The sequence below is a fragment of the Petaurus breviceps genome, unplaced genomic scaffold (genome assembly GCF_028583685.1).
Source record: "Petaurus breviceps papuanus isolate PSGF00001 unplaced genomic scaffold, PetGlider_PUasm1.0 140, whole genome shotgun sequence".
In the NCBI taxonomy this organism is placed as follows: Eukaryota; Metazoa; Chordata; class Mammalia; order Diprotodontia; family Petauridae; genus Petaurus; species Petaurus breviceps.
In genome coordinates, this window is record NW_027185698.1 from 3180532 (window position 1) to 3192068 (window position 11537).

Below are 11537 nucleotides of genomic sequence, written 5' to 3' on the forward strand. Positions count from 1 at the left end.
TGGACACACACATATGTATCTCTATATCTATCTGTCTGTCTGTCTATTTACAAAGATATTGGGGGAAACAGTGTTTCTGCTCCCTCTTGGAAGAAAAAAATGATGTCCCCATTGGATTCAAGGGTGTTCTGAGTCCTTTTGCATAAGAGCCTGACAAAGTATAGAATGGATTCTTGGCTTAACCTCACCTCCCACCTTCTGGTCATCCAGTTCCTGAACACTACAGAAAAGCTGAAATGGACAATTATCTTTAGAAAAACTTTAATTTCTTGTAGTGTGACATTGATGCTATGGTATCATGCTTTGGTTAAATAAAACCAGACTGGAGACATGAGAGTTGGGTTCCAGTCTTAATTCTTCTGCAAAAGCTGAGGGATCACCATGTCTGAAACTTGATGTCCATCTCTACATAAAATGATGGAATTAGACTAGATTGAACTTTTAGATTCCTTCCACTCTAATTTGATGGAAGTGCAATAGGGCGAATCAGCATTTTATAGAAGACTTGTAGCATGTACAGTAATGTCAGTCAGCAAGCCTTTAATAGGTTTTTACTATACGGCAATCACTAATGAGTGTATGTATATAATATAAATAGTATATATGTATAGTTATATATATGTCCATATATGTCTATTTCTATATATGGATGCTATGATACATATGTAATCATAAAGTCATATATACATATGTGTATATTGTCATAAAGACTCAAGAAGGTCTTAACTAAATTTGTGGATAATAGATACTTAATGAGATGTAACCTGTATTTTGTCATGTAGTTATTTATGTGTGTGCTGTAATCCCAACTAGACAGTAAACTCCATGAATATAGAGACCATAGTTTGTCAAAACTCAGTGTCTTCCCCAGTGCAGTAGATGCTTCATAGATATTTGTCAAGTTGAATGTCTGTATGGCTCTGAACCACAGAGACTGCCCCAGCTCTATCTGTAGAGGTGAGTTCCAGGCTGAGGTGCACAGTGGGCTTGAGGATGAATATTCACTGGCATTCATTCCTGGGACATGTTACTGTGCTTTTCAGGGAGCCAGGAGAAACAAAATAAGGTCCAGTATCTTCCAGGCCAAGCTTTACGTGGAGAATAGATTTGGATTGATTCTGAATTTACTTATGGAGGGAAAAAATGATGTGCTTGATTAATCTTAAATCAACAGAAAGCTAAGGGAGATGGAAATCAAGCAGGAGACAAATTTATTAGCAGATTCTCGGATGGACTAAAATTGAATCACCGTGAGGAGGCAGGTTGTCACTTTTCATTAAGATCTTTCCCTATGTGAAATGTGCCTCTGTCCTATTGCAGACAAGAATGTGCTGATAGGTTTCAACACTTCATTAAGTGTAGGGGGTATTACTGAGAGAGGGAGGCTGACATAAGAAAACAACAGAAGTGAACATTTCCTGTCCTATCTACAAAAGATAGCTATATTGAATTAGTGTACTCAGAACACTGAAAGGCTGGCTGATTTTCATGGGTGGGCTCCATCTTTGGAACTCCCTGTTCTAATGCATGCCTAGTGCTTTGACCTTTTGGAAATGACTTACCCTTTAGGAGTTAATAGAGTTGCTTTCTGAGGTACCATATTTATAAGTACTTCAAAAAGGACATAAGGGTAATGGATTTATATTACACACAGAGAGATGACATCTATTCTTTTTAAAGAAAAATGTCTTAATAAAAGGAGAAAAGTAATGGTAAGTCCTTGTTGGTATAACTTACCTATAAGTATAGTTCTATATTAAGCAAAGCTTTTCCACAAAAGTCGAAATTGGAATTCCTCATAATAGATGTTTTTCCATTAGGGAATGATTATTTACTTTATGAAAGAATTCTTTATTTCCAAAGAATTCACTTCCAGATTCTTCTAAATATCCAATATACTTACTTAATACAAAATTTTACTTGATTAAAAAAAATAACAAATGGGATACACCCATTTCAGTTATGTATTTATAGCTAACATAACAGAAAGAACAATGAACTGGGAAGCAGGAAACCTGGATTCTAATCCCAGGTCTGCCACCAATTAGCTACTTGACTCTTGGAATATCAGCTCATTTCTTAGGACCTTTGTTTCTTTCTTTTTTTGGGGGGGGGGGGGGGAAGGGGGATGCTGTGAGATGTACATTTTATTCAAAAGTTTAAATATTCTTCAGACAGTACACAGATTTCCCAACCAAAGTTCTCATGTAGTTTGCTCAGACAACTGAAATTGAACCAAGTGTGGCAGATGAAGGTAACTCCTCATCAGTGCTTTTCAGCCAGTTTTTCAGCTTTTGTCATGGCTTCCTTAATGGGTCCGACCATATAGAAAGCCTGCTCTGGGAGAAGGTCATACTGACCTGCCAAGATTGCTGGAATCCCTTAATGGTTTCTTTCAGGGGTACCAACTTCACCATATGTCCTGTGAAAACCTCAGCAACCTGGAACGGCTGTGACAAGAAACGCTGAATTTTCCTGGCTCGAGACACTTTCAACTTATGTTCTTCAGACAACTCATCTATACCAAGGATAGCAATGATGTCCTAAAGGGACTTATAGTCCTGCAGAATCTTTTGTACACCTCAGGCAACATCATAGTGCTCATTGCCAACAATGTTGGGGTCCATGATCTGAGAAGTGGAGTTCAGAGGATCCACTGCAGGGTAAATGCCCAGCTCAGCAATGAGCTGGCACAGCACAGTGGTAGCATCCAAATAGGCAAAGGTGATGGCAGGAGCCTGGTCAGTCAAATCATCAGCAGGCACATAGCTGGCTTACACAGAGCTGATGGAACCATTCTTGATTGTGGCCATTCTTTCCCGCATGGTGCCCATATCTGAGGCCAAAGTGGGTTGGTAACCAACAGCAGAGGGGATTCTGCCTAGTAAAGCAGACATCTCTGAGCCAGCTTGAGTGAATAGGAAGATGTTATCAATGAAAAGCAATACATCTTGACCCACTTAGTCTCTGAAGTATTCAGCCACAGTGAGGCCAGTCAAGGCTACTGGAGCCCAAGTGCTAGTGGTTCATTCATCTGACCATATACCAACGCTACCTTGGAAGTGGCATCCTTCAGACTGATGACACCAGACTTAATCATCTCATGGTACAAGTCATTGCCTTCTCAGGTCCTTTCACCAACACCAACAAACACAGAATAACCACCATGGGCCTTGGCAACATTGTTGATTAGTTCCACAATCAATACAGTCTTTCCTACACCAGCACCACCAAATAAACCAATTTTGCTACCCTTGGCATATGGGCCAAAAGATCCACAATGTTTGATGCCAGGGACCAGGATTTCTTTTTTTTAATCTTTTTTAAAAATTAATTTGTTTCCTTTTAGTTTACAGGATTCAATTCCACAATTTCTTGAGTTTTACATTTTGTCCCCCTCCTTCCCCCCTCCCCCCATGGCAGCTTATAGTCAAGTATAGGATCTGTAAATACTTTCACATTATACATTAGTGAGGTTATAAGGACAGATTGTACCAGCTGGAATGAAAAATGGTAAAGAGGACATAAAACCAAATAAGAGAAGGAAAAAGATCAGGTATTTTGCTGCCACCTGAGTATAAACTTAGTTCTTTCTAATTCTTTCTCTGGATGCACATATTTCTCTCCATCATGAGTCTTTTGGGATTGACATATCACTGCATTGCTGAGAAGAGTCCATTCTATCAAAGTTGGTCATCACACATACATTGTGTCTGTAATTGTGTACAAATTTCTCCTGGTTCTACTCTTCTCACTGAGCATCAGTTCTTTTAAGCCTCTCCAGGTAAATATGAAGACCGTCTGATCCTCGTTTCTTATAGCACAATAGTATTCCATAACATGCATATACCACAACTTGTTCAGCCATTCCCCAATTGATGGGCACCCCCTTAATTTCCAATTCTTTGCTACCACAAAAAGAGCTGCTATAAACATTTTTGTACATATGGGTCTTTCTCTCATTTCTATGATCTCTTTGGGATATAACCCTAGGAGTGGTATTGCTGGATCAAAGGGTATGAAAGTATTTATAGCCCTTTGGACATAATTCCAGATTGCTCTCCAAAAAGGCTGGATCAGTTCACAACTCCACCAGCAATGCATTAGTGTTCCAATTTGCCCACATCCTCTCCAGCATTTGTCATTTTCCTGTTTTGTCATCTTAGCCAATCTGACTGGTGAGATGTGGTACCTCAGAGTTGTTTTGATTTGCATCTCTCTAATCAATAGTGAATTAGAGCATTTCTTCATGTGCTTATAGATAGCTTTAATTTCTTTCTCTGAAAACTGCCTGTTCATATCCTTTGACCATTTATCAATTGGGAAATGACTTGTATTCTTATAAATTTGACTCAATTCTCTGTATATTTTAGAAATGAGTCCTTTGTCAGAGACATAGGTTGTAAAGATTCTTTCCCAATTTCCCCCCTCCCTCTTAATCTTGGTTACATTGGCTTTGTTTGTACAGAAACTTTTCAATTTCATGTAGTCAAAATTATCCATTTTACATTTTATAATGTTCTCTAATTCTTGTTTAGTCATAAAGTCTTTCCCTCTCCATAAGTCTGATAGGTAAACTATTCCTTGTTTTAGGAGACTGCTTACAGTATCAACCTTTATACCTAGATCATGCACCCATTTAGACTTGATTTTGGTATATGGTGTCAGATAATGGTCTATGCCCAGTTTCTGCCATACTATATTCCAGTTTTCCCAGCAGTTTTTGTCAAATAGTGGGTTTTTATCCCAAAAACCAGGGTCTGGAGATTTATCAAACAATAGATTACTATAGTCATTGACTTCTGAATCTCGTGTGCCTAATCTATTCCATTGATCCACTCCTCTATTCCTCAGCCAGTACCAAGAGTGACCAGGATTTCTTACTCTACACTCATCTCTATGAATTCAGGAGCCTCAGTATGAATTGCAGCAAACTGTTTGGTTTTGATTGGACCCCTTTCATCTATAGGCTCTTCAATCACATTCTCAGTCTCAGGTCCCACAGGGATTTTGATTGGGGCACCAGAATCAAGGACCTTCTGCCCTCTGACCAAGCCTTCAGTACCATCCATAGCAATGGTCTGGACTGTGCTCTCACCCAGATGTTGGACCACCTCCAGAACCAGCCTGGTTTCCCTGTCCTGCACTTTGAGGGCATTGAGAATGGGAGGGAGCCCCTCATCAAACTGCATGTCCACCATGGTCCTGATGGCAACCACGATGTGCCTGCTGGCTGCCCTGCTCTTGGGGGTGGGGAATGTCAAGGCTGCATAGTCCTGGGCCTGCTGGCATGTGGCCAGGGCTGCCCACAACAAGATCTGGGTCTGGGGCAATGGCCAAGGCCCTGAAGGGCACCCAAGGCTGAGGCTGTGGGGCAGCGTAGTTGAACAGCCCCAATATGGCGGAGTCTAAGAAGAGACTGAGCCAGGATCTTTGTTTCTTTAGTTATATAATGAAAAGTTTAGACTAGATCAGGGGTGGCCACATGTGTCCTTGAGACCTCAGCTTCCCCACACCTGGACTAGATGATATCTAAGGCTACTCCTAAATCTAAATTTCAAATTATATGGTGAAAATTTTAAATTCTGTTTACATCTAACAAAGTTTCTAGAACTGTCAGCCTCTTGATAAATTAAACACAAGCTTCATGTTTCTTCTGCATCAATCTTTCTCCACTACTAGTAAGCATAGTATAATGCATAGATAAATGGTCTCAGAATAAGGAAGAGATGGGCTTAACTATGACCTCTGACACATATTGGCTCTGCCATGAAGGGGAAGTCATCTAAATTCTCATTGTCCCAGGTAATTATCTAAAAGGGCCTGTCTGAATGGAGACAGTTCTCCACAGGAGTGAAATCACAGCTGAGCTCACTCAAACACACAGACACACAGATGTGCGCACTCAAACACACATACACACACAAATAAGTTCTTAACCCCACCCTGATACCTCATTTTGTTGTGGAGGTAACCCTGGGATATGGAAGGCTGTAGTAATGAAATGTAAGGGTGATCTGTTCTACCAAGCTGGAAAAGCTTTTAAAACAGCTCGTATGTTTATCATTCTAGCACAAGGGTGGGAAACCTGCATCATCTAGGCCATGTATGGCCCTATAGGTCCTTAAGTGTAACCCTTTGACTTGAGGACCTAGAAGGCCACATGTGGTCCTGAGGGCACAAGTTCCCTACCCCTGGTCTAGGACCAACCTAACTAAATCATAGTCTTATAACCAGATTGGCTCTAGAGGGATAAAATTGTTGGCCCTCGTAGCCCTTAAAAGCCTGCTATTCAGTCGCAGAAGGGTTATCATCTGAACTCCTCTGTTTAGTCAGTCAGGAGGCATTTTAATTAATTAATTAATTAATTTTTGCGGGGAGGGGGGAGGTAGGGCAATTGGGGTTAAGTGACTTGCCCAAGGTCACATGGCTAGTTCATGTGTGTGTGTGTGTGTGTGTGTGTGTGTGTGTGTGTATGTGTGTTGTGTCTGAGGCCAGATTTGAACTCAGGTCCTCCTGACTTCAGGGCCAGTGCTCTATTCACTGTGTCACCTAGCCTCCCCGGCATTTTTAAATGCTTACTATAGACCACTATATGTTTAGCTTTGGAACTGATTGTGTGGCATGAGAGATGTTGGCAAAGGATCTCCCATGTTGGTGTACCTGCATCAAAGAAGGTGCTGTGCTTTATGAGCAAAGCAGAATTGAAATAGCTCCAAACATGAGACACGCAAATTTAAAGAATCCACCCCAAATGTTGACACAGACTATTTGTGCCCATCCTGTGGTAGAGCATGCCAAGCTCATACTGGTCTGATCAACCATAGTCGGACATACTGTAATTTGACTCTAACATAGTGGAGTCACTTTGGTCCTCTTTGAGAGTAAAGGATAACAACCAACCAACGTGTTTAGCATTTATAAAGCCCTTTCCAACCTGACTCTAACCTGCCCTTTCACACTTATCACATGCTATTCTCTTTCATGCATCTGGCTAAACCCTCTTCCTTCCTTGTTCCTCACATGCGTCTCCTGTCACTGTATCTTTGCATAAGCTATATCCAGTATGTAAAATTATTCCCCCACCTACTTCTTTCTCTTAATACCCCTTGTTTCCTTCAAATGGTAAATTCAAACATCATTTCCTACATGTTTCCTGCAGCTACTGGTGCCTGCCCCCTACCCAAAGTTCCTTGTACTTTATATATTCTGATATGTATACATGTTGTGTTCCTTAATAGAGGTCAAGGACCATTTCATTTTCATCTTCAGATACCTAGAACTTAGCACAGACACTTAATAAACCCTTAATGTATCCTTGTTATAGCTGTTATTGGTACCTTTTCATGAAAATAACCTTTAAATTGTCACATATAAGTTTTTTATATACTTATTTACATTTTGTCTCTCTCACTAGAATGTAAGCTTCTTAAGGGCAGGGGCTATTTTGCTCTTGTTTTTGTATTTTCGGCACCTATCACAGTGACTGGCACACAGTAGACAGTAAATACCTGTTGATTAATTGATTGAAACTGAGAAGATTCTATGATGCCACATGTCCCTGTGCTGTTAGTTGGGTGCTTCTCAAAAGGAGTTTTCCATTTAAAACAGCTGGCCTTGACATAAATAACTATGCTAAGGGGGTACAGAAGTACAGAAACACTGTACAAATTATGGAAATGTGTAGCCATAGCATGGAGTGAAAAGTGAATAAGCAGAAAAGTTGGTTTGGTGATATGGGGGGTGGTGAACCATGGAAGAAAGATGATTCTGTGGAGGAGGTGTAATTTATTAATAGACCTGTCAAGGAAGAGGAGGGAGACTGCATGACAAAGCCAAGGACACATGTAGATGTGTAAGCAGCAGGTGTGAAAGCACACAGTCAGAAGTGGTAAAACCATTTGAAAAGAACAGCAAGGAGTTTTATGTGGGTGGAAATGAAGTAGTGAGTAGTAATATTTTTTTAAATGTTAGTTGATAAAGGGACTAGCTAACCATGGAAATGAGATCATAGACTCTCAGATTTGGAGGGGACCCTTAACACTGCATCCTCAAAAGATGAATAGGCAATGTCTTTACCAGTGTCAGGAAACCCTACGTAATGAAGCAGCCCATCTCATTTTCAGAAAGTTATAAATGTAAGGACTTTTTTTGAGCTGAAATCCCACACCTTTTCCCTTTGGTTTTAGTTCTACCTTCTGTAGAGTCCCTTTTTGGGACTCAGAGTTTGGAGATTAGGGTAGTACAATGGAAAGGTGAGGTGTAGGGATAAGGTGGGCAATTAAAATAAGATTCTCCTCACCATAGGAGTGGAATAGTTCTCCTTTCCTTACTCTATCCTTTTCCTATCCTTTCAAGAGCAAACCTTAGAAAAGCTTTGGAACTCCTGCCCTGACAATGGGCACACCTGATGCGTGAAACCTTACTTTGTCTACCTACCAGTACGAGGTCATTCTTTCACCTTGGCCATTGCAGGGCTGCTCTTGTATTTCCACACTCCCACCTCCTATTCCATTGTTCTTTTTGCCATCCCTGTGATTTCCCATACTGACACACCCTTCTGCTATACCAGTTTATATGTGTTGTTTCCTCCTTTATGATGTAAGCTCCTAAAATGCAGGGACTGTCTGACTTTTGTATTTGAGTCCCCAATGCCAAGTACGGTGCCTGACACATAGTTGATACTTAATATATACTTCATTGCCCATCATTTCAGAAGCATAGGAACATGATTTTCTGTTTAAGCAGGGTCAACAGATCAGTTGGAATAGAAATGTTAGAAGGTAGGTATGGTGAGAATTTTCCTATCCCCCCCCCCAATTCCATAATTATTAACACAAGTTTCCAGGGGTCCCAGGGACTACAGAGTACACAGTCCAATAAAACAGTGAGAAAGTATATTATTTATATTAATAAACTATACTTAAAATGTCTCCACAAACAAATCTATTTCTATCTCTATATATACATATTTATATAAATAAATGCACATATATGTATACATATATGTGTGTATATGTGTGCATGTTTGTGTGTGTATTCATATCTCATAGCTAAACCAATCCAATCCCATCTGGAGAACTTCTAAGGAGGTGTGTCTGTGGTTGGGAGAGGTGGCTTATACTATAGAGAGAAATGGACAGAGCACTTTAAGTAGTTTGTCCTTTGTTCCTGAAGAGGATGATGACATCAGGAAGATGAGGCCATGACTTGCAGATGAATTGGATTTAAGTGTGAGAGGACTGTGCAAAGTCACTAACTTCACTTTCTCCTCCAAAGACATCTGGGTCCAGTGGTGACAGAGCACTGCATTTGGAGTTGAAGGACCTAACTTCCATCCTGTCTGTGTGTCCTTGGGTAAATCACTTAATTTCTCTGGGCCTCAGTTTTTCTATCTCAGAAATGAAGTGGTTGGATTAAATTATATTTAAGATTCCCATCCAATTCTAGATATTATGATCCTACTCTGAGCATGTAGATGAAGCAGATTAAGGAAATTGTTTATGACTTTGTGCTTGGCATATTGTACCATTGAAAATGTTTATGTTTCTTCATCCTCACTTGCTTTTAGGAAGGCTCCAAGTACATTTCTCTTTGTGTTATTTTATATTTCCTAAAAATGTTGCCTCTGCATGGGGCAGGGGAAGATATTTTACAATGTTTTTTGATGACAGTTATAATGTTGCTTAATAAAGAAATGGACATACTTATCAAATAGCACATTTCTCTCTGTGTGCTAAGAGGGTTAGATTTTTTGAACTAGGGAATTTTGCATGTTTTTTATTAGTGTAACTTTAATTGTGGGACACTATTATTTTCCTTAGAAATCTGTGTTGTACGTATGTGTGATGACCAACTTTGATAGACTGGACTCTTCACAGCAATGCAGTGATATAAGTTCAATCCCAAAAGACTCACGATGGAGAGAGATGTCTACATCCAGAGAAAGAACTACAAAGAACTGAGTTTGAATCCATATTGAAACAAAGTACCTGATCTTTTTTCTTGTTTGGTTTTATTTCCTCTTTACCATTTTTCACTCCATCTGATACAATCCTTCTTTATACCCTGACTAATGTCTAATGTGAAAGTATTTGCAGATCCTATACTTGATTATATGCCTTCATGGGGGGGGGGAAGGGGAGGAAGGGAGAGAAAATTTGAAACTCAATGGTGGAATTGAATCTTGTAAACTAAGAGTAAACAAACAAATTAATAAAGACCAAAAAAAACCCAAAAAGAAATCTGTGTTGTAGTTTCATTCTCCTTTTAGCATTTCCCCAGAAAATAGTGCATTCTTTCTTCTCCTTTATTGACTTTTGTGTCTTTTATCCCTTAATTTTCCATCCATTAAATTGCTTTTTTCTTTACACATCTAGATGGTTTTCATTGGTTTCTTTATTTTCAGTCAAACTGTATTCACAATGACTGTCTAATACAGAAGCTACTGTTTGACGGTTATTGAAGGGCTCCAAAATATTTCACTCCACTGACTTCTCTGCCATTAGTTTCTCATTTAGGTACTGTTTCCAGAAGGTCCCTGTTAAAAGGCAAATATGTCACCTGGTGAGGGGTAACACAATCATTATTTACCATCCCATTAGCACATTAGCATAATTAATTTATCAGATTAGTCAGGTATCAGAAAATGATCTGAAGAATTAGGAACCATACTATGTAAACTTGAAATAGGGGGACAGAAAGAAGAAGGGAAAGATTTGGCACTTGAAGTAGCTGCTGGCTGTAAGAAGGAATTGAATGAATTATAAACATTTATCAAGCTGCTAACTATTTGCCAAGGACTGTGCTAAACTCTGGGGTTACCAACATTAAGGCCGGATAATCCATGCCCTCAAGGGGAAGGGAACAAACATTTATATAGCACCTACTATGTGACAGGTGCTGTGCTAAGGGCTTTTGACAAACATTATCTCATTTGATCATTGGCCACATTCATTTTGTGCTCACAGCTTTTGTTTCTGCTTGAAGTGCCTGCCCCCTTTTCTATACTAATCTCAATTCTATACTTTCTCCAAGGTCAAACCTAAAACACACTTATATAAGAAAATACTTCCTGACTGCTCTAGTCCAGTATGATGTTTTCTCTTCTCTGAAGTCCTAGAGAACTCTAGTCTATTCTATTACCTTTTTAGCAATTAACTTCTTTATTTTAGTCTCTAATTGTTTGTAGAAGGCAATCTTGTCTTTCTATCCAGAGTGTAAACTCCTAGAAAAGGGAGAATAATGATTTCTTGGTTCTTTGCCACTCTCTAAACTTCTTAGCTGTATTTGAGGGCACTGGGCACACACTTAGTGATTGATTGATGATTGTTAAGGGTCTTTTTTTTAGGTCTGTCTTAAGTTTTTATCGGGCTGAATTTATGATATCTTCCTTGAACTGAGATGCTCAAGAGAGTTCTCAGTATATTATAAGGCTGTCAAACTAAGGCTGTTTAAAATCACCCTTTGGTGATTCTATGCCTCACATAGCAGCCCAAAAAGCCCTTAATTTTAAATGTTTTTCACTCTGAGAGCAT

The 11537-nt window shown here is 39.5% G+C and overlaps 1 pseudogene; it reads right to left on the bottom strand.

Annotated features, from left to right (window-relative positions):
• Positions 1-2141: 2141 nt before the first annotated feature.
• Positions 2142-8546, bottom strand: LOC138150092 (ATP synthase subunit beta, mitochondrial pseudogene; annotated as a pseudogene).
• Between the last annotated feature and the right edge of the window lie 2991 nt (positions 8547-11537).